At 32.6% G+C, this 25,063-nt stretch overlaps 5 non-coding genes across 5 annotated transcripts; 3 read left to right on the top strand and 2 right to left on the bottom strand.

Annotated features, from left to right (window-relative positions):
- Window positions 1-1,395: 1,395 nt before the first annotated feature.
- On the top strand, window positions 1,396-1,477 carry Trnas-gcu (transfer RNA serine (anticodon GCU)). Its single transcript has one exon. It is a non-coding gene; the product is annotated as a tRNA-Ser (tRNA).
- A 2,986-nt stretch (window positions 1,478-4,463) lies between these two features.
- On the bottom strand, window positions 4,464-4,545 carry Trnas-gcu (transfer RNA serine (anticodon GCU)). The gene has a single exon. It is a non-coding gene; the product is annotated as a tRNA-Ser (tRNA).
- Window positions 4,546-7,402: 2,857 nt separating this feature from the next.
- Window positions 7,403-7,484, bottom strand: Trnas-gcu (transfer RNA serine (anticodon GCU)). The gene has a single exon. It is a non-coding gene; the product is annotated as a tRNA-Ser (tRNA).
- Window positions 7,485-12,820: 5,336 nt separating this feature from the next.
- Window positions 12,821-12,902, top strand: Trnas-gcu (transfer RNA serine (anticodon GCU)). Its single transcript has one exon. It is a non-coding gene; the product is annotated as a tRNA-Ser (tRNA).
- A 4,634-nt stretch (window positions 12,903-17,536) lies between these two features.
- Trnas-gcu (transfer RNA serine (anticodon GCU)) lies at window positions 17,537-17,618 on the top strand. Its single transcript has one exon. It is a non-coding gene; the product is annotated as a tRNA-Ser (tRNA).
- Window positions 17,619-25,063: the final 7,445 nt, after the last annotated feature.

Genomic DNA, 25,063 nt, shown 5'->3' with positions numbered 1-25,063 from the left:
TAGGCGGTGTCTTGTTTTGTCGAGTTCGACATAGTATATATAAAAAAAGAAACAATTGTTAAATACTAAAGTTAACAATAACAGCTTGTTGCGAGAGAAAGAACAGTATTTAACTGCTAAATATATATTACACGCGCTTAAAACAATGCATGCGCGTAATTTACGCAATAATCGCAGTGCAGAATCCAAAAAGAATCTTTGTTTCCAGAAATCTTCGAAATCGGGAAACCTCACTATCTGATTCAGGCATTTTGAAAGTTTTCAAACCTGAGTTGACAATGTTCAGAATGGTCTTAGTAGTTACGCTATTTTGGTTACATCCAAAATATAGAAATGTGCTTAATGTAGGTAAGATCAACATGTGCATATTGTGCAAATATTGGGGTCTTCGTGATCTCCGACGTAAAGGAAAAATTGTGTTTCTTGCATGATCTAAGAAAGTAAAAAATTATTTTCAAAAAATGAAAACAAAGCAAATAAGAGGTGCTCTTGTGCTACAATTATTCACAAATTAAGCTAGACTTCCATCATATCTAAAGTTGTGTAATAATTATTTGTAAAATAATTTACAAGTTTTAACGTTGATTGTAAACGATGCTCATGCGTAGAATAAGTAGAATAAGTACTTGCCAAAAGAAGGTGTCCTCGTGCCTACATGTTTAAAAAATTTCGAAATAACAGGTGCAATTTTTATTATAGCCACAAATTGTCGATTCTCATGCAAAATCTTTTCATAAACATCGTGGAAATTTAGCAAGTTATTGTGGTTAAAAATCAAGGAATTCCACATCTTGCTTCATATGAAAACGATTTTAGTGACTTTATTGAACTACGCAACTGACAACATGGTCATGCCAGGCCTTTTTGTTGTTTATAATTTTTTTATGTTTTTTTTTTCACAGCAGAATAATATGGTAATCTATCGTCTATTCATTTTAATTTTAATTTTGATTTTGTTTCATTTTTTTTAGCCTGTGCTATCCGAATTTTCCAAAATGTACTCAATACATGTTTATTTTAATGCATGTTTCAGGTATGCCAGGTCGCTAAACCGAACATTTTCATAGTTTGAGGAACTGCAATGTAAGAATTAGGTACAAAGGTTTAATCGCAGGTAATTAAATGTAGGAGCAAAAACACTTCGAATTATGTCACTCCCACGTAGGTACAACTATGACAATAAACATAGGACTAGTAATTTTCAATCGACGAACCGTTTAAAAATAAGAGATCTTACGACGCTGATACGAATGTAACGTGTTTGTATATAACTTAGCGAACGCCTACACATTGTGGTAACTCTTTAAACTGCTGTTACTTAGAAAGTAATAATAAGTCATACCTATTCATTGTACCTGTTATGCACATATTACTAAATATATGCTATTTTAAAAAGACGAGGTGGCCGAGTGGTTAAGGCGATAGAATGCTAATCTATTGGGCTCTGCCCGCGTGGGTTCGAATCCCATCCTCGTCGCACATTATTTTTTCCATTGTTATTGTTTCTTTATGTAAAATGTTGGTGAATGTTGACGATACAATGTTTCAGAAAGCGTATATTTTGTATGCAAGTTTCCATAAAGAACTGAGAGATAAGCTCAAATGATCATGTGGGTTTATAGTTTTTTTGGAAACGCATAGTTAACGCATATTTTTTGTTTTGCGTTCCTCACATTATAGTAAGAAACAAATCGGTGATAAAAAGTTATAAACTTCAGCGGTAACGCTCGGATTATTGAAACTCAAAATTCGATATCACTAGCAACATCATACAAACATTCTCTTTGTTGTCATCTACTTTCGAACAATCATTAATTAACACGAGTCATAGCTTCGTCTAAGGGGCAAAATGTCAAACAATGGACGTCACCATTACTCAAATGGCGGAAGTCAGATTTATATATCTTGTCAGATTTTATGGAGGTATTTCTTGTTTGATCAGAAATACATTCGTTTCAAAATCACTTTATAAAATATTCGCAAAATATTTAGTTGTTGTTGTTCAAATCCAGGAAATTGACATAAGCATGGTCATGTCAGGCCTTTTCATTGTTTATATTTTTTTCGGTTTCGTCCATAGTAGAATAATATGGCTAAACTATCTTCTAAAAATGTGATATGCTGTAAACTATCAATTGTCATTTTTACTTTTACTTAGTTTGCGCCACCGGGTTTTGCAAGAATATACTCAAACCATTTTTGTTTTAATGCCCAGTAACGTAAGTTGATAAGCCGAACATTTATCACAGTTTTTATACAAGTAATGTATAAAATTGAATACAAAGGTGCAATCACAGGTATCCATTTAAAATGTAGAAACATGATTTTTTAGGACTCTGTTAAATTATATAAGAAATTGCTTAAGTCGTCATTGAGTAGCAATTTTAAATGTTTTCCTAACCGAAAAAAAGCATAAGAATCTCTACTTCGGCTATTACAGAGTACGGTGGTTTTTATCCTGGAGTAGGAGGCGATTACCTTAAAAGTAATCGTGTCCGTGCAATGATCTCACGTCGACGTTCTCGTTGTTACTTGTATTATTTGTAATTGTACATTATTGACGACGGATCTTAACGAATTCAGCCAATGGGAAATACCAATGTTCACCAAAAAAGTAGTTCTTTTTGTGTTTGTCAGGAAGATGTGAAAATAATAGAATTAACCATGTGATTACTTCTATTTATCATATAAATTATTGACTAAATTTGAAAAACTAGTGATAAGATAAAAAGGAAGTGCTTTCAATTGAGTTATTGGAAAATAATGATGAACACTTGCCTCATAAATTACTTGTTTTAGACTTGATCGATGATTTTTCTGAGTTTTTTTTTAGAAAGTGTAAAAGCATCAAATATATTTTTGTTGGTGTTGATTTTGGAACTAATGTTTTCCTGATCAAGTACAAAATAACGCCATGAAATCTGACAATGCATGTGAATCTGACTTCCGCCATTTGAGTAATTCTGACGTCTGTTGTTTGACCTTTTTGCCCGTAAAGCGAAGTTATGAGCTGCGTTATTTGATGATTGTTTAAAAGTTTTTGTTTCAAAAAGCCAAGCTTTACCGTGTAATTTCGCAACTTTTTATCACCGCTTTGATATTTTCTATAACGCAAAGAACACAAAACAAAAGATAACTATACGCTTTCCAAAAAACTAAACATAAAAATAGTCATCGGAGCTTATCTCTCAGTTCTTTAAGTAAATTTTCATACAAAATATACTCTTTCCTAAACGTTATATGGTCAGCAGTTCACTAAAAATTTGCAAAAGAAAACAATAACAATGTAAAACATAGTGTGCGACGAGTGTGCGAGCCCAATAAAATAGCTATCTATCGCCTTAACCACCCGGCCACTTCGTCTTAGTGAAAGAGTATATACTTGGTAATTAATGGATAACAATATGTATAACTTATTCTGACTTTCTAAGTAACAGGACGTTTAAAGAGTTAATACAATATGTAGAGGTTCCACCAATTAAATACAAAATTTGTTACTTTCCCATCGGCATCGTAAGTTTTTTTCCTTTTAAACGAATCATTGATTGTAAAGCACAAATCATATTTTTATTGCCAAAGTTGTATCTTTTACGGGGAGTAACAGAGTCCTAACAAGTCATGTTTCTATATTTTAAATGGATACCTGTGATTGCACCTTTGTATTCAATTTTATACGTTACGGTTATAAAAACTGTGATAAATGTTTGGCTCATCAACTTAAGTTACTCTGCATTAAAACAAAAATGGTTTGAGTATATTCTTGCAAAACCCATTGGCGCGAACTAAGTAAAAGTGAAAATGACAATGGACAGTTTACAGCATATCACATTTCTAGAAGATAGTTTAGCCATATTATTCTACTATGAGAGAAACCAAAAAAAATGTAAACAATGAAAAGGCTTGACATGACCATGCTTATGTCGATTTTTTGGATTTAAACAACAACAACTGAATATTTTGCGAATATTTTATAAAGTAATTTTGGAACTAATGTATTTCTGATCAAACAAGAAATACCTCCATAAAATCTGACAAGATATATAAATCTGACTTCCGCCATTTTAGTAATGGTGACGTCCATTGTTTGACATTTGGCCCCTTAGACGAAGTTATGAGTCGTGTTAATTAATGATTGTTCGAAAGTAGCTGACAACAAAGAGAATGTTTGTATGATGTTGCTAGTGATATCGAATTTTGAGTTTCAATAATCCGAGTTTACCGTTGAAGTTTATAACTTTTTATCACCGATTTGTTTCTTACTATAATGTGAGGAACGCAAAAAAAAAAAATTATGCGTTAACTATGCGTTTCCAAAAAAACTATAAACCCACATGATCATTTGAGCTTATCTTTCAGTTCTTAAGGAAAATTGCATACAAAATATACGCTTTCTGAAACATTGTATCGTCAGCATTCACCAACATTTGACAAAAAGAAACAATAACAATGGAAAAAATAATGTGCGACGAGGATGGGATTCGAACCCACGCGGGCAGAGCCCAATAGATTAGCAATCTATCGCCTTAACCACTCGGCCACCTCGTCTTTTTAAAATCGCATATATTTAGTAATATGTGCATTACAGGTACAATGAATTATTATTTTCTAAGTAACAGCAGTTTAAAGAGTTACCACAATGTGTAGGCGTTCGCTAAGTTATATACAAACACGTTACATTCGTATCAGCGTCGTAAGATCTCTTATTTTTAAACGGTTCATCGATTAAAAATTACTAGTCCTATGTTTATCGTCATAGTTGTACCTACGTGGGAGTGACATAATTCGAAGTGTTTTTGCTCCTACATTTAATTACCTGCGATTGAACCTTTGTACCTAATTCTTACATTGCAGTTCCTCAAACTATGAAAATGTTCGGTTTAGCGACCTGGCCTAACTGAAACATGCATTAAAATAAACATGTATTGAGTACATTTTGGAAAATTCGGATAGCACAGGCTAAAAAAAATGAAACAAAATCAAAATTAAAATTAAAATGAATAGACGATAGATTACCATATTATTCTGCTGTGAAAAAAAAAACATAAAAAAATTATAAACAACAAAAAGGCCTGGCATGACCATGTTGTCAGTTGCGTAGTTCAATAAAGTCACTAAAATCGTTTTCATATGAAGCAAGATGTGGAATTCCTTGATTTTTAACCACAATAACTTGCTAAATTTCCACGATGTTTAGGAAAAGATTTTGCATGAGAATCGACAATTTGTGGCTATAATAAAAATTGCACCTGTTATTTCGAAATTTTTTAAACATGTAGGCACGAGGACACCTTCTTTTGGCAAGTACTTATTCTACTTATTCTACGCATGAGCATCGTTTACAATCAACGTTAAAACTTGTAAATTATTTTACAAATAATTATTACACAACTTTAGATATGATGGAAGTCTAGCTTAATTTGTGAATAATTGTAGCACAAGAGCACCTCTTATTTTCTTTGTTTTCATTTTTTGAAAATAATTTTTTACTTTCTTAGATCATGCAAGAAACACAATTTTTCCTTTACGTCGGAGATCACGAAAACCCCAATATTTGCACAATATGCACATGTTGATCTTACCTACATTAAGCACATTTCTATATTTTGGATGTAACCAAAATAGCGTAACTACTAAGACCATTCTGAACATTGTCAACTCAGGTTTGAAAACTTTCAAAATGCCTGAATCAGATAGTGAGGTTTCCCGATTTCGAAGATTTCTGGAAACAAAATTTCTTTTTGGATTCTGCACTGCGATTATTGCGTAAATTACGCGCATGCACTGTTTGAAGCGCGTGTAATATATATTTAGCAGTTAAATACTGTTCTTTCTCTCGCAACAAGCTGTTATTGTTAACTTTAGTATTTAACAATTGTTTCTTTTTTTATATATACTATGTCGAACTCGACAAAACAAGACACCGCCTAATCAATGCAAAGGCAAGAGATAAATGATGACGCAACAAACAACGATAGTTCAATGTTTTTATTCTGTCTAAAAATTAGTATATTTGCTATAATGTCAAAGACGCAAAACGAAACATAACTATGCGTTCACTATGCGCTCCCAAAAAAACAAAAAATCTAAATGATCCGTTGTGCTGATCTCTTAGTTCTTTAAGGAAATTTGCATACAAAATATGCTCTTTCTTAAACGTTATATCGTCGACACTTTCCAATATTTGAAAAAAGAAAACAATAGCAATGTAAAAGAAAGTGTGCGACGAAGATGGGATTCGAACCCACGCGTGGAAAGCCCAATAGATTAGCAATCTATCGTCTTAACCACTCGGCCACCTCGTCTTAGTGAAAGAGTATATATTTGGTAATTAATGGATAACAATATGTATAACTTATTTTGACTTTCTAAGTAACAGGACGTTTAAAGAGTTAATACAATATGTAGAGGTTCCACCAATTAAATACAAAATTTGTTACTTTCCCATCGGCATCGTAAGTTTTTTTCCTTTTAAACGAATCATTGATTGTAAAGCACAAATCATATTTTTATTGCCAAAGTTGTATCTTTTACGGGGAGTAACAGAGTCCTAACAAGTCATGTTTCTATATTTTAAAAGGATACCTGTGATTGCACCTTTGTATTCAATTTTATACGTTACGGTTATAAAAACTGTGATAAATGTTTGGCTCATCAACTTAAGTTACTCTGCATTAAAACAAAAATGGTTTGAGTATATTCTTGCAAAACCCGGTGGCGCGAACTAAGTAAAAGTGAAAATGACAATGGACAGTTTACAGCATATCACATTTCTAGAAGATAGTTTAGCCATATTATTCTACTATGAGAGAAACCAAAAAAAATGTAAACAATGAAAAGGCTTGACATGACCATGCTTATGTCGATTTTTTGGATTTAAACAACAACAACTGAATATTTTGCGAATATTTTATAAAGTAATTTTGGAACTAATGTATTTCTGATCAAACAAGAAATACCTCCATAAAATCTGACAAGATATATAAATCTGACTTCCGCCATTTTAGTAATGGTGACGTCCATTGTTTGAAATTTGGCCCCTTAGACGAAGTTATGAGTCGTGTTAATTAATGATTGTTCGAAAGTAGCTGACAACAAAGAGAATGTTTGTATGATGTTGCTAGTGATATCGAATTTTGAGTTTCAATAATCCGAGCTTTACCGTTGAAGTTTATAACTTTTTATCACCGATTTGTTTCTTACTATAATGTGAGGAACGCAAAAAAAAAAATTATGCGTTAACTATGCGTTTCCAAAAAAACTATAAACCCACATGATCATTTGAGCTTATCTTTCAGTTCTTAAGGAAAATTGCATAAAAAATATACGCTTTCTGAAACATTGTATCGTCAGCATTCACCAACATTTGACAAAAAGAAACAATAACAATGGACAAAATAGTGTGCGACGAGGATGGGATTCGAACCCACGCGGGCAGAGCCCAATAGATTAGCAATCTATCGCCTTAACCACTCGGCCACCTCGTCTTTTTAAAATAGCATATATTTAGTAATATGTGCATTACAGGTACAATGAATAGGTATGACTTATTATTACTTTCTAAGTAACAGCAGTTTAAAGAGTTACCACAATGTGTAGGCGTTCGCTAAGTTATATACAAACACGTTACATTCGTATCAGCGTCGTAAGATTTCTTATTTTTAAACGGTTCATCGATTGAAAATTACTAGTCCTATGTTTATCGTCATAGTTGTACCTACGTGGGAGTGACATAATTCGAAGTGTTTTTGCTCCTACATTTAATTACCTGCGATTGAACCTTTGTACCTAATTCTTACATTGCAGTTCCTCAAACTATGAAAATGTTCGGTTTAGCGACCTGGCATACCTGAAACATGCATTAAAATAAACATACATTGAGTACATTTTGAAAAATTCGGATAGCACAGGCTAAAAAAAATGAAACAAAATCAAAATTAAAATTAAAATGAATAGACGATAGATTACCATATTATTCTGCTGTGAAAAAAAACCGAAAAAAAATTATAAACAACAATAAGGCCTGGCATGACCATGTTGTCAGTTGCGTAGTTCAATAAAGTCACTAAAATCGTTTTCATATGAAGCAAGATGTCGAAATCCTTGATTTTTAACCACAATAAGTTGCTAAATTTCCACGATGTTTAGGTAAAGATTTTGCATGAGAATCGACAATTTGTGGCTATAATAAAAATTGCACCTGTTATTTCGAAATTTTTTAAACATGTAGGCACGAAGACACCTTCTTTTTGCAAGTACTTATTCTACTTATTCTACGCATGAGCATCGTTTACAATCAACGTTAAAACTTGTAAATTATTTTACAAATAATTATTACACAACTTTAGATATGATGGAAGTCTAGCTTAATTTGTGAATAATTGTAGCACAAGAGCACCTCTTATTTGCTTTGTTTTCATTTTTTGAAAATAATTTTTTACTTTCTTAGATCATGCAAGAAACACAATTTTTCCTTTACGTCGGAGATCACGAAGACCCCAATATTTGCACAATATGCACATGTTGATCTTACCTACATTAAGCACATTTCTATATTTTGGATGTAACCAAAATAGCGTAACTACTAAGACCATTCTGAACATTGTCAACTCAGGTTTGAAAACTTTCAAAATGCCTGAATCAGATAGTAAGGTTTCCCGATTTCGAAGATTTCTGGAAACAAAGATTCTTTTTGGATTCTGCACTGCGATTATTGCGTAAATTACGAGCATGCATTGTTTTAAGCGCGTGTAATATATATTTAGCAGTTAAATACTGTTCTTTCTCTCGCAACAAGCTGTTATTGTTAACTTTAGTATTTAACAATTGTTTCTTTTTTTATATATACTATGTCGAACTCGACAAAACAAGACACCGCCTAATCAATGCAAAGGCAAGAGATAAATGATGACGCAACAAACAACGATAGTTCAATGTTTTTATTCTGTCTAAAAATTAGTATATGTGAAATTATGTTAGAAATTGCTTATGTCGTCATTGAGTAGCAATTTCAAAGTTTTTTCCTAATCTAAAAAAGCATAAGAACTTCTAGTTCGGCTACTACAGAGTACGGTGGTTTTTATCCTGGAGTAGGAGGCGATTACAATAAAAGTAATCGTCTTCGTGCAATGATCTCACGTCGACGTTATCGTTGTAAACTTTACGTGTATTATTTGTACTTCTACATTATTCACGACGGATCTCGACGAATTCAGCCAACGGGAAATACCAATGTTCACGAAAAAAGTAGTTGCTTTTTGCGTTTGTCAAGATGTGAAAATAATAGAATTAACCTATGTGATTACTTTTAGTAGTAAACTTTGAAATTTGGCATCTCTTTTATCATATAAATTATTGACGAAATTTGAAAAACTAGTGATAAGATAAAAAGGAAGTGCTTTCAGGTTTTTTATGTACAATGAATTGAGTTATTAGAAAATAACGATGAACACTTGCCTGACAAATTATTTGTTTTAGACTTGATCGATGGTTTTTCTGAGTTTTTTTTAAAAAAAGGGTAAAACCATCAATAGTTTTTGTTGATGTTAATTTTGGAACTAATGTTTTCCTGGTCAAGTACAAAATACCTTCAAAAAATCTGACAATGCATATGAATCTGACTTCCGCTATTTGAGTTATTGTGACGTCTGTTGTTTGACCTTTTGCCCCTAAGGCGAAGTTATGAGCCGCGTTTTTTGATGATTGTTTAAAAGTTTTTGTTTCGAAAAGCCAAGCTTTACTGTTTAATTTCGCAACTTTTTATCACCGCTTTGATATTTACTATAACGCGAAGAACACAAAACAAAAGATACGCTTTCCAAAAAACTAAAAATATAAATGGTCATCGGAGCTTATCTCTCAGTTCTTCAAGTAAATTTTCATACAGAATATACTCTTTCTTAAACGTTATATGGTCTGCAGTTCACTAACAATTTGCAAAAGAAAACAATAACAATGTAAAAAATAGTGTGCGACGAAGATGGGATTCGAACGCACGAGGGCAGAGCCCAATAGATTAGCAATCTATCGCCTTAACCACTCGGCCACCTCGTCTTAGTAAAGGAGTATATATTTAGTAATATGTGGATAACAGGTACAATGAAAATGTAAAACTTTTCTTTACTTTCTAAGTAACAGGTTATTTAAAGAGTTAACACAATATGTAGAGGCTCCACCAATTAAATACAAAATTTGTTACTTTCCCAACGGAATCGTAAGTATTTTTCCTTATAAACGAATCATTGATTGTAAAGTACAAATCATATTTTTATTGCCAAAGTTGTATCTTTTACGGGGAGTAACAGAGTCTTAAAAAATCATGTTTCTACATTTTAAATGGATACCTGTGATTGCATCTCTGTATTTAATTTTATACATCACGGGTAAAAAAACTGTGATAAATATTCAGCTTTTGGCAAACGGTTGCAGAGATATTGGGGTTTGTAGGTTTTGTGATGACGTCATCAACCCGTCCATTCCGAAACCGATTCGGGGACCCAGGTTTGGGAAACTTACCCAAATTGGTCCCAGGTAGTCCCTAGTTACCCGCGCAGGAGATAACGTCAATTATTTCCTACTGTTTCCAAGTTATTTAGCCTTAAATTTAAAAGTGCAGTGCAATGGGTTCACTAATCTTAGTATACTTTCTTTTGACGTCAATATTGCTCTAACGTCAAAGTTTGCTAATTGACAGAAGAAATTTATAGGCGATGTTTTATAGACTTTATCAAAGAATTTTTATCCACTTTGCAGAAGTCACAGACAGAACTGCCGTATTATTATATAGACTAGTCGATAAGGCCCGTGGAGAAATCCACTTAGGCAGATGGGCAATGCAAAAATAGGTTGTTTTAGATGTTTTGCTGAAGTCAGCAGTGAAGATCCCAAAAGAATTAGAGAGATTTATTTTATTCCTTTATTGTAATGTGTAGAGGTTGAAACACTGATTAAAAAAATGTATAGGATGATATGTTTTCGAGGACTGCAAAAGCAGATACAAGGGTTTATAATATGTGCTGACGTCAGCAAAGACACGTGAAAACACAAAACATTTCTTTTAGAAATTTATATACCTGTTGCCTTCCTCGTATAGATCTTGAAGCGCTGACCAAAAAAATGTATAGGATCATGTACTTTTGCCAAACGTTTTTGGATGACGTCAATACCGAAACGGATTTGGAGACCTAATTTTGGGAAATTTACCCAAAAGTGGTCCCAGGTGGTCCCTAGTTACCCAAGCGGGGTAAAATCATTGACGTCACCAACTCGTTTCCAAGTTATTTGGCCTCAAAAGTTTTAGGTGCACTGTAATGGCGTCATTAATTTAATATAAGAAATTGACTTTAAAGTAGTGTTATTTACATCGGGCCGTAACGTCAGAAAATTTAACTTGTTAGACATGCAGTTTTCGGTTACTTCAAAGAAAATTTCGGAAAGATCAAAGGAAAATGAGCACATCCACTTTGCCAGTCACAGAGACGCGGAACTGGCGTATTATTATATAGATTGTTGTTTGTTGCGTCATCTTTTATCTCTTGCCTTTGCATTGATTAGGCGGTGTCTTGTTTCGTCGAGTTCGACATAGTATATAAAAGAAAGGAAACAATTGCTAAATACTAAAGTTACCGACAACAGCTTGTTGCGAGAGAAAAAGAACAGTATTTAACTGTTAAATAAATATTAGAGGCGCTTCAAACAGTGCATGCGCGTAATTTACGCAATAATTGCAGTGCAGAATCCAAAAAGAAACTTTGTTTCCCGAAATCTTAGAAGTTACGCTATTTTGGTTACATCCAAAATTTAGAAATGTGCTTAATGTAGGTAAGGTCAACCTGTGCATATTGTACAAATATTGGATCTTCGTGATCTCCGACGTAAAAGAAAAATTGTGTTTCTTGCATGATCTAAGAAAGTAAAAAATTGTTTTTGAAAAATGAAAACAAAGAAAATAAGAGGTGCTCTCGGGCTACAATTATTCACAAATTAAGCAAAACTTCCATCATATCTAAAGTTTTGTAATAGTTATTCGTAAAATAATTTAGCACTTTTAACGTTGTTTGTAAACGATGCTCATTAGTAAAATAACCAGTGTTGCTCTAACCATCTAACTCAATCGCGTTAACAAGTATTTGCAAAAAGAAGGTGTCTAAAATGTTTAAAAAATTTTGAAATTACGGGTGAATTTTTTATTATAGCCACAAATTGTCGATTTTAATGCAAAATCTTTTTCTAAACAGCGTTGAAATTTATTTAGCAAGTTATTGTGGTTAAAAATCAAGGAATTCGACATCTTGCTGCATATGAAAACGATTTTAGTGACTTTTGAACTACCCAACTGATAGCATGGTCATGCCAGGCCTTTTTGTTGTTTATAATTTCTTTTCGTGTTTTTCACAGCAGAATAATATGGTAATCTATCGTCTATTCATTTTAATTTTAATTTTAGTTTTGTTTCATTTTTTTTAGCCGTGCTATCTGACTTTGCCAAAATGCCAGTTTGAGGAACCGCAATGTAAGAATTAGGTACAAAGGTGCGATCACAGGTATTTAAATGTAGGAATGAAAAAACTTCGAATTCTGTTACTCCCACGTAGGCACAACTGTGACGATAAACATAGGACTAGTACTTTTCAATCGATGAACCGTTTAAAAATAAGAAATCTTACGACGCTGATACGAATGTAACGTGTTTGTATATAACTTAGCGAACGTCTACACATTGTGGTAACTCTTTAAACTGCTGTTACTTAGAAAGTAATAATAAGTCATACCTATTCATTGTACCTGTTATGCACATATTACTAAATATATGCTATTTTAAAAAGACGAGGTGGCCGAGTGGTTAAGGCGATAGATTGCTAATCTATGGGGCTCTGCCCGCGTGGGTTTGAATCCCATCCTCGTCGCACACTATTTTTTACATTGTTATTGTTTCTTTTTGTCAAATGCTGGTGAATGTTGACATTACAATGTTTCAGAAAGCGTATATTTTGTATGCAAATTTCCATAAAGAACTGGGAGATAAGCTCAAATGATCATGTGGGTTTATAGTTTTTTTGGAAACGCATAGTTAACGCATATTTTTTGTTTTGCGTTCCTCACATTATAGTAAGAAACAAATCGGAGATAAAAAATTTAAAAATTAAACGGTAAAGTTCGCCTTTTTGATACTAAAAATTTCACTAGCAACATCTTACGCACATTTTTTTGCTGTCAACTACTTTCGAAAGAGCATCAATTCACACGACTCATAACTTTGTCTAAGGGGCAAAAGGTCAAATATTATTACTCAAACAGCGGAAGTCATGTATTGTCAGGTTTTATGAAGGTACTTCCTACTTGATCAGAAATACATCAGTCCCAAACTCGACATCAACAGAAACCATATTTTTCGGACGAGTGTTCATCATTATTTTCAAATTACTTACTATATTGTACACGTTTTTTTATGATTTGTATGTTAAAAACCACGCAAACAATCCAATTATTTCCAAAAATAAGGAACTAAAAGCATACCTTTTTCATCTTATCACTAGTTATTTAAATTTAGTTAGTAATTTATAATATAATTTCAAATTTTATCACCAAAAGTCATGCATATGTTCTACAGATTTCGACGCCGTCGTCATTTCCAATTTAAAAAGAATCGGAGTTTCTTGCATGACCGATGATCTTTTTTTGTCAATGAACAAAGGAAACAGAATTACACGCTGTCATTGTACAATTATTTACAAATTAAGAAAGATTTTGACCATATTTAAAGTTTTGTAATAGTTGTTCGCCAAATGATTTACCAGTCCTAATGTTGTTTGAAAACGGTGTTCATGAGTAGGATAACTAGTGTTGCTCTAAACCATCTTACATTAACTAGTACTTGCAATAAAAACTGTTTTTTGTTGCTTGTATCCTGGAAACATTTTGAAATAGTAGGTGTGTTTTAAATATCAAAAATTGTTAATTTTCTTCCTCAAACCTTAACCATCGCAATATAAAGGTTTAATAAATTGTTGTTGTTGAAATCAAGAAAATTGACTTAAGGTGACTTTAATGAAACAGGCAACTGACAGACAGGTCGAACGACGCCATTTTTCTGTCAATATTTATTCTCCGTTTTTGTCATAATAGAATGATATGACCATTCTATAGTCTCGATGTGTGATATGCTATATCTTCCTTTACTTGCATTTAGTTTCATTTTTTAAGATCGTGCCATCCGTTTTTTTGTTAAGATGTACTCAATACATGCGTATTTTAATGCATATGTTATGTGAATCAGGTCGCTTAACCGAACATTCTCATAATTTTGGGATCCTCAATGTAAGAATTAAATACAACGGCACAATCACAGGTATTCGAGTAAAATGTAGGAGCGGTAACTCTTTCGAACCCTGTTACTTCTACAACGTTTCTTTCATAATAGAATAATATGACCATTCTATAGCCTCGAAGTGCAATATTCTACATCTTTGGCAATAAAAATAGTACTTGTACTTCACGGTCTATAATCCATCATAGAAAAAACTTACGATGCTGATACAGATATAACGATTTTTGTATTTAACTTGTGGAACCTCCACATATTTTGTTAACCCTTTAAATTGCCTGTCACTTAGAAAGTAATAATAAGTTATACGTATTTATTGTACTAGTTATTCACATATTACTAAATATACACTAGTCTAGTTAGACCAGGTGGCCGAGTGATTAAGGCAATGAACTGCTGCTCTATTGGGCTCTGCCTGTGTTGGGTGAAATCCAACCCTCCTCGCATGTTTTTTTGTTACAAATGTTGTTGAGTCAAGTATTGGCAAATGTCCGGAATCACAAATGTGCGTGGTATCATCTTTAAAATGTAAGCTATTTACATGAAATGCTCAATGCTTTAGGTAGAGTAGTGTTAAATAGAATAAACACGACACAGTTTCCTTAACACTATTCGCTCCGGGGGGTTTCTAACATAATATGACCGCCCCCATCCCTTTTCGATAATTTTTCATAGGCCTGTTCATATTGAATCAAACTTGGGACACTTATAGTACATTACAAAAGAAACAAAATGAAGGCAATAAATTTTTGCTTGCGTCAGCATATTTTCTGCCACCGTCTGCTTAAAATTCAATTATTGTATTTCTAGAGCGGATTTTTGCATCAGTTTGAAGTTTCTGAAAGCGAAATAAAAGTTATTTAACATATTTTCTGGTTTCTACATAGATCGTATGAAAAGTTGCCAAAAATTGCCCGAAAATCCGTTTTTTTGCGATTTTCGGGTAAAATCCGAAAAAATCCTGAAATCGGATTAGTCACGTGTTTAAATAATGAAAAATGATTCTTCTTGATAAAAAAAGCTGTGTTGTAAGTTTCAAGTTCTAAGGATAATGCTAACAAGAGTTATTATATTTTCCCAGTTATAAAGTTTTCATAGCGATTTTTAGAGGTAGTTTCGATAATAGCCAATATCAAAGCCTCTGAGAGGCATGGGACCTAAAAATTTGGCATACAGGTGTGTAATGGATGAATACTGAAACTCAATACGTATGATAGCCATTTCAACGTAGCGTTAGAGCAATATTCATTAATATTCATTAAAATAAAGCATTTTTTTGTTTCTGCCTCCTAAAGTTAGATTCTAACAAATACGTTACAGTTGCTATAATGATACAATGATCGGTGAAGTTTTGCCTTGTTGCTAGAAAGCTAGTTGGTCAATCTGATGATGTCACGAGTAAAACAAAACTATGATGATAAAATAATGTGTTATTCCACCCATTGCTTTGCAAATTTCATCCTTTTTATAGCTTTTTTCAACTTTTTTAGCTTTCTTTAGTAATCATTGTACATATGTAGATCATTTTGTCATTCACCGTCAATGTCGTTGCATAATTTAGATTTTCCTTTTAATATGGGCTATTTTGACCCTAGTGGGTATGGGGGGACATTAAGTCCCCGCGGCCTGTAACTTTTGTTCTGTTTGATTACAAGTAATGAGACTTAGTACAAAGAAGCATCAATATGTTGTGACGTAATACTGAGACAATGGTCAAAGAAAATATGTCTTTTTTGGAAATTATCTGTTTTTATCTTTTTTAGAACTATTTACAGTACAAGTCATTAAAAAAATATATAAATGTAAGACATTATTAGGAATGTTTACAGGTGAAGGCAAATGATTTTTCTAGGAAGAAAACGGAAATCGATCAGAATTCAAATCTTGAATCAATAATTTTTTTAAATAATCGATGTTTGAGAACCTTGGTGTTAATAGCTGTCATAGAATAAAACTCGGTATATCTATGCACATTTATGTCAGTAACTACTTAATCAAGACAAATTGGATTGGCATGTGACAAAACGACATATGACGTCATCATATAATAATAGAAAATAATAATATTGCCAGATGTAAATTACCAATGTTCCGGTCTGCAAATTAGACAGTATGCATGTCAATATTGTATGTTAACTTATTGTCATTATCACATACATAATCACATACTCATACCACTTGTTAGTTTAGAGTACATTCATTTTTAGCACTACACCAAAAGTGGATATGATCACAAGACAGTAAAGGACAAAGTGACATTGACAGGATAATTTTTTAAATAAAAGTTAGGAAAAGTCACAAAATTCCTATTAATTTCATCCAATAATTAAAAAGTTATGAGACTTTATGCGCCCATACTAAATCCGCTAAAGAGGATTATTAATTGCTCAGATATCCCAAAGTTTATTCTCACGAAACAAAATATGTATTTCTCCAGCGATAATTCCTAAGAATAAATATAAATTGTTTCGTTTGGCTGACTTCTGACCTTCATTTGATGCTTTCTGATTTTACTTGTTTTTGTAGCAAAAGGTACTTATTATTGATGATTGAAATGATTTATTGAAATTATTTACCTAGCATATCTTCTTCAGTTCCTGTTTGTACTGCTTTCCAAGAGGACCAGCAAACTGGGTCCATTAATGCTGCTACTCGAATATTCTTCGGACAACTTGAAATGGTACCTATGACTGATATAAAATAGAGTTTTCCTAGGGATGTTTGTTACTTTCAACGATCTCAGGATTATTTCATTTACTTCAGCAATTGCACACCAAAAAAATTCTGGACCATGTCACCACATCTGGTTAATGCTACGTCAGCATGATTTTTGTCAGAATTGACATAACGTTTTTTATGTAAACGAGACTTAATTTCTGTGAAACTTGAAACTACTTCACTACCGGGCCAGTAGATTTCAGATTGTATTGGAATGTTAATCTCCTTTCTCAGCAAAAACACTTCGAATTATGTCACTCCCACGTAGGTACAACTATGACGATAAACATAGGACTAGTACTTTTCAATCAATGAACCGTTTAAAAATAAGAAATCTTACGACGCTGATACGATTGTAACGTGTTTGTATATAACTTAGCGAACGTCTACACATTGTGGTAACTCTTTAAACTGCTGTTACTTAGAAAGTAATAATAAGTCATACCTATTTATTGTACCTGTTATGCACATATTACTAAATATATGCTATTTTAATAAGTCGAGGTGGCCGAGTGGTTAAGGCGATAGATTGCTAATCTATTGGGCTCTGCCCGCGTGGGTTCGAATCCCATCCTCGACGCACACTATTTTTTACATTGTTATTGTTTCTTTTTGTCAAATGTTGGTGAATGTTGACGATACAATGTTTCAGAAAGCGTATATTTTGTATGCAAATTTCCATAAAGAACTGAGAGATAAGCTCAAATGATCATGTGGCTTTATAGTTTTTTTGGAAACGCTTACTTAATGCATAATTTTTGTCTTGCGTTCCTCATATTATAGTAAGAAACAAATCAGTGATAAAAATTTAAAAATTAAACGGTAAAGTTCGCCTTTTTGATACTAAAAATTTAACTAGCAACATCTTACGCATATTTTTTTGCTGTCAACTACTTTCGAAAGAGCATCAATTCACACGACTTATAACTTTGTCTAAGGGGCAAAAGGTCAAATATTATTACTCAAACAGCGGAAGTCATGTATTGTCAGCTTTTATGAAGGTATTTCCTACTTGATCAGAAATACATCAGTCCCAAACTCGACATCAACAGAAACTATATTTGTCGGACGAGTGTTCATCATTATTTTCAAATTACTTACTATATTGTACACGTTTTTTTTATGATTTGTATGTTAAAAACCACGCAAACAATCCAATTATTTCCAAAAATAAGGAACTAAAAGCATACCTTTTTCATCTTATCACTAGTTATTTAAATTTAGTTAGTAATTTATAATGTAATTTCAAATTTTATCACCAAAAGTCATGCATATGTTCTACAGATTTCGACGCCGTCGTCATTTCCAATTTAAAAAGAATCGGAGTTTCTTGCATGACCGATGATCTTTTTTTGTCAATGAACAAAGGAAACAGAATTACACGCTGTCATTGTACAATTATTTACAAATTAAGAAAGATTTTGACCATATTTAAAGTTTTGTAATAGTTGTTCGCCAAATGATTTACCAGTCCTAATGTTGTTTGAAAACGGTGTTCATGAGTAGGATAACTAGTGTTGCTCTAAACCATCTTACATTAACTAGTACTTGCAATAAAAACTGTTTTTTGTTGCTTGTATCCTGGAAACATTTTGAAATAGTAGGTGTGTTTTAAATATCAAAAATTGTTAATTTTCTTCCTCAAACCTTAACCATCGCAATATAAATGTTTAATAAATTGTTGTTGTTGAAATCAAGAAAATTGACTTAAGGTGACTTTAATGAAACAGGCAACTGACAGACGGGTCGAACGACGCCATTTTTCTGTCAATATTTTTTCCTCGTTTTTGTCATAATAGAATGATATGACCATTCTATAGTCTCGATGTGTAATATGCTATATCTTAGTTTACTTGCATTTAGTTTCATTTTTTAAGATCGTGCCATCCGTTTTTTTGTTAAGTTGTACTCAATACATGTTTATTTTAATGCATATGTCATGTGAATCAGGTCGCTAAGCCGAACATTCTCATAATTTCGGGATCCGCAATGTAAGAATTAAATACAACGGCACAATCACAGGTATTCGAGTAAAATGTAGGAGCGGTAACTCTTTCGAATCCTGTTACTTCTACAACGTTTCTGTCATAATAGAATAATGTGCCCATTCTATAGCCTCGAAGTGCAATATTCTACATCTTTGGCAATAAACATAGTACTTGTACTTCACGATCTATAATCCATCATAGAAAAAACTTACGATGCTGATACGGATGTAACGATTTTTGTATTTAACTTGTGGAACCTCCACATATTTTGTTTACCCTTTAAATTGCCTGTCACTTAGAAAGTAATAATAAGTTATACGTATTTATTGTACTAGTTATTCACATATTACTAAATATATACTAGTCTAGTTAGACCAGGTGGCCGAGTGGTTAAGGCAATGAACTGCTGCTCTATTGGGCTCTGCCTGTGTTGGGTCAAATCCAACCCTCGTCGCATGTTTTTTTGTTACAAATGTTGTTGAGTCAAGTATTGGCAAACTAATAAAAAGGATCCACCATGCCCTAAAATTCTAAAAAAAGAATATTAGGACATAACATATAAAGTAAAAACTGTTGTAATACAAAAAGATTTCAGATATATTAAGGTCCTTAACAAATGTCCGGAATCACAAATGTGCGTGGTATCATCTTTAAAATGTAAGTTATTTACTTGAAATGCTCAATGCTTTAGGTAGAGTAGTGTTAAATAGAATAAACACGACACAGTTTCCTTAACCCTATTCGCTCCGGGGGGTTTCTAACATAATATGACCGCCCCCATCTCTTTTCGATAACTTTTCATAGGCCTGTTCATATTGAATCAAACTTGGGACACTTATAGTACATTACAAAAGAAACAAAATGAAGGCAATAAATTTTTGCTTGCGTCAGCATATTTTCTGCCACCGTCTGCTTAAAATTTAATTAATGTAGTTCTAGAGCGGATTTTTGCATCAGTTTGAAGTTTCTGAAAGCGAAATAAAAGTTATTTAACATATTTTCTGGTTTCTACATAGATCGTATGAAAAGTTGCCAAAAATTGCCCGAAAATCCGTTTTTTTGCGATTTTCGAGTAAAATCCGAAAAAATCCTGAAATCGGATTAGTCACGTGTTTAAATAATGAAAAATGATTCTTCTTGATAAAAAAAGCTGTGTTGTAAGTTTCAAGTTCTAAGGATAATGCTAACAAGAGTTATTATATTTTCCCAGTTATAAAGTTTTCATAGCGATTTTTAGAGGTAGTTTCGATAATAGCCAATATCAAAGCCTCTGAAAGGCATGGGACCTGAAAAGTTGGTATACAGGTGTGTAATGGATGAATACTGAAACTCAATAAGTATGATAGCCATTTCAACGTAGCGTTAGAGCGTTATAAAGACAAAACCGTTAGGGGGGGGGCAGTTGAATCCGCCCCTCCCCCCACCACCCCCGGACCGAACAAGGTTAAAACTTTTTGCAATCAACAGTAGAATTAATACTCACTAATTTAATATAATTTAAATTAATATTCATTAAAAAAAAAACATTTTTTTGTTTCTGCCTCCTGAAAAGGTCAACAACAAAACCTGACGTATTCGTCGTATCATCGTTTGAACTTAGCTGGAAAGATGACAAACGTAGCAAATAGTATTACTTATTTTCTTATTCACTTTGTTCAAACGAAAATAAGAGAGTCTTATTTTCTACAAAATCTCGTTCATAGTTTTTATTTGAGAAATTTAACTTTAAGTGTGGAGTTGACTGAATTGATTTATAGCTAGAAAATTTGTATTCAAGCATAGGCTTGCAAGCCCATGCGTATCTTGCTTTGATTGCTGCGAAAAAGAAAGTTAGATTCTAAAAAATACGTTACAGTTGCTATAATGATACAATGATCGGTGAAGTTTTGCCTTGTTGCTAGAAAGCTAGTTGGTCAATCTGATGATGTCACGAGTAAAACAAAGCTATTATTTCAGATAACATCTTGAAAAAAAAATATAATTAAAAAATCAATAAGCGTATAACAATATTCTTTTTATTTCTTTTCGGTAAAAAGCTTTACATCCATGCGTTATTCGGAATTGTCTTACAAAATTACTTTTGATACTGCATATTTGCATGCGTTAGTAAAAAAAATAATCCCAGTTAATTTTAAAGTTATTATTTAGTTACTTTGAATGAAACTGAATAAATTGTTCAAGTACCAAACTAACTCTATTGCGCCTTTATTCTTGGTAGCCTTCTGGCTAGGTCTACAACTTATGTTTATATATTGTCCAAGTGGTAAATCAACTTGAACATCTTCCCACCAAACAAGCTCTGTTGCGCCTTTATTCTTGGTAACCTTCTGGCTAAGTCTACAAGTTCCCTCTTAACATTTTTCACATTCGGCCATCAATTTCTGGATGATAAAATAATGTGTTATTCCACCCATTGCTTTGCAAATTTCATCCTTTTGATAGCTTTTTTCAACTTTTTTAGCTTTCTTTAGTAATCATTGTACATATGTAGATCATCATTTTGTCATTCACCGTCAATGTCGTTGCATAATTTAGATTTTCCTTTTAATATGGGCTATTCTGACCCTAGTGGGTATGGGGGGACATTAAGTCCCCGCGGCATGTAACTTTTGTTCTGTTTGATTACAAGTAACGAGACTTAGTACAAAGAAGCATCAATATGTTGTGACGTAATACTGAGACAATGGTCAAAGAAAATATGTCTTTTTTGGAAATTATCTGTTTTTATCTTTTTTAGAACTATTTACAGTACAAGTCATTAAAAAAATATAAGAATGTAAGACATTATTAGGAATGTTTACAGGTGAAGGCAAATGATTTCTCTAGGAAGAAAACGGAAATCGATCAGAATTCAAATCTTGAATCAATAATTTTTTTAAATAATCGATGTTTGAGAACCTTGGTGTTAATAGCTGTCATAGAATAAAACTCGGTATATCTATGCACATTCACGTCAGTAACTACTTAATCAAGACAAATTGGATTGGCATGTGACAAAACGACCTATGACGTCATCATATAATAATAGAAAATAATAATATTGCCAGATGTAAATTACCAATGTTCCGGTCTGGAAATTACACAGTATGCATGTCAATATTGCATGTTGACTTTTTGCCATTATCACATACATAATCACATATTCATACCACTTGTTAGTTTAGAGTACATTCATTTTTAGCACTACACCAAAAGTGGATATGATCACAAGACAATAAAGGACAAAGTGACATTGACAGGATAGTTTTTGGATTTTACTTGTTTTTTGTAGCAAAAGGTACTTTTTATTGATGATTGAAATGATTTATTGAAATTATTTACCTAGCATATCTTCTTCAGTTCCTATTGGTACTGCTTTCCAAGAGGACCAGCAAAGTGCGTCCATTAATGCTACTACTCGAATAATCTTCGGACAACTTGAAATGGTACCTATGACTGATATAAAATAGAGTTTTCCTAGGGATGTTTGTTACTTTCAACGATCTCAGGATTATTGCATTTACTTCAGCAATTGCACACCAAATGAATTCTGGACCATGTCACCACATCTAGTTAATGCTACGTCAGCATGATTTTTGTCAGAATTGACATAACGTTTTTTATGTAAACGAGACTTAATTTCTTTGAAACTTGAAACTACTTCACTACCGGTCCAGTAGATTTCAGATTGTATTGGAATGTTAATCTCCTTTCTCAGTTGGCTGAGGGCTTTGCCGCCAGTGCTGCCGCCATGAGCTCTGTTCATGGCATTGATACTGTTTATTTGACTGGATTGATTTGTGATCTTTGCTAACGAAAACTCAATTGATCTGACCGGTTGAATCTTCAAAGCAAATATAGCAAAGGTAACTATGACCAACGTCTGATGCGAACTTGATATAAACTTGCTTTTGTGACATTAAAGCCAACGGGATAAAAACAACGAGGCATGGTAATCATTGTATTATATATGCAGCTTCTTCCATTATATTATGAACTAAATAAATGCATACAAAATTTATCACTTATAGTACGTCATGAAAGACACTATATAACCGCAGGGAGGTAGAAATAATTTTACTTGATATTTCTAACTCCATGATAATAGCAACACATTTTATCTGATATTATTACTTTTTCCATTACGTCACGACAAGCCTAAAATTTATCCAAAATACCAATATCTGCTGAAATTCAACTTCTTCAGTTCTAGTTGGAAGTACAGCTGAATAAAAGTTATCTAACATATTTTGCTGTTTTTGCATATTTCACATAAAAAAACTACGCTAAAAATTGGAGAACGTAGACATTTTAAATTGGCAAAAATTACCCATTAGGCGTTAAACTCAGTATACTGGCCTTCTACATGTCATTTAGATGTTAAAGTGCACATAAGAACAATGCGGAACTCTGATAAACGTATTAAACCGTCGGTTATATCATGAAATTTCCAAGGTTTTGCTAGTAAGTTGTTCAATGAGGTTCCACCAAAACTAAAAAACGAAAACGTTCATTTCACTTTCTGCAAGAACGTTAAAGGCTACTTGATAGATGTTGCAATAGCAAGATCCCTTGTGAGAGACCGATATTTTATTTATTTATTTTTTCTTTGCATGTTTGCTCCATTCTTGTGTGTTAGTTTCTCGTCTGTCTCATTTTATGCTGATGATCTCGCATGATGTTCTTCTGTTTATCATACTTAATTCTTTCAATAATATTTTTATCATTTATTTGTATTTTATCTGTAATATACTTCTTGTTAAATTTTATTGGGATGAAGAGCCATTTTATTGAAAATGGATAAGCCCTGAAAATATATTTTACTTACTTACTTTACTTACTTGCCCTTCATTTTCGGTTTAAATCGGAAAAATTCGGGAAATTGGATTAATCATGTGTTCAAAATAATTACCTTTAATTAAGTAGCTTTAAACTCTTAGGATAATCGTAACGAAAGTTATTGTACTTTCCCAATTATAAGATTTTTGTAAAAATATTTAGCGGTAGTTCAAGTAAAACCAGAATCTAGACTTTAAAAGGTATAGGAGTTAAAAATTTGGCATGCAGGTGCCTAATAGGTAAATATAAAAAACTCAGTAAGTTACACAACCAAGCACCATAGCATAAAGTAGTTCTTAAAAAAACCCAAATGGGTTTCCATTATTTCCAAACTAAAATTGCTTATTTAACATTCAATAACAGTAGCGGCCGTTATGAAGTTTGCCTCAGTGTCAATATTCGCAACGTGGTGTGATTTAAAAGCACGGGCACTTCCTTATATGTTAAATTGTGGATTTTCAACAATATAAAAATTTCCAATATGATATTTAAGCTTATTTATTGTACTCAATCCTCGTAAAAAATTTTACTGCTCAAAGCTTAAACTTCTTATCACAGTTAAAAACTGAAAGCTGATTTGTAGCTCTAACAAATCGTTTATGAAATATTGGTGAAACATGCCGAAGGTGATATTGACAATCTCACTGAAACAAATAAAACTATGCTCAATGATCCAAAAAGAGGAAAAGTGTTTTTCTGAAAATAATTTTCATGTTCCTTCAAGCGAGCTGATCTTTTTTATAAATGAAATTGTTCGATGGAATATTTCTAAAAGAATGGCAAAACAAATGTGTAATACGAATAATAAATGACGTCACAAAAGTTATATGGCTTGATGTAGTAAATGTCAACATATGTGTAACAATGCAAAGTAGCTATGACAATTAAACACTTAATACGAAATGCTAACACACGACATTTCTACACAATCACTAAGTTTTATATTAGTTTTATTTCATATATATTCATATATATATATTCTTGTCACATAACCTTTTAATTTTGTCAAAAATAAAAGAGCTACATATACCATGCATACTTTTAGTTGTTTTATATCTGTGTTAGTGAAGTTTTAGTTAAATTGTTTTATCGGTGGTTTCTGTCAAGTCAATGACAGTGCCAGATCATACATCCATCTTTAGTAAAAAGTTAACAAAGTGTGATCAACAGAAATAATCAACAGAAACCTTTATCTTTAGATAAACATGTCACGACATAT

Source organism: Hydractinia symbiolongicarpus, chromosome 2 (assembly GCF_029227915.1).
Source record: "Hydractinia symbiolongicarpus strain clone_291-10 chromosome 2, HSymV2.1, whole genome shotgun sequence".
Taxonomy (NCBI): Eukaryota; Metazoa; Cnidaria; class Hydrozoa; order Anthoathecata; family Hydractiniidae; genus Hydractinia; species Hydractinia symbiolongicarpus.
The sequence above is the reverse complement of the archived record's forward strand: the minus strand, read 5'-3'. Positions and strand labels throughout refer to the sequence as shown.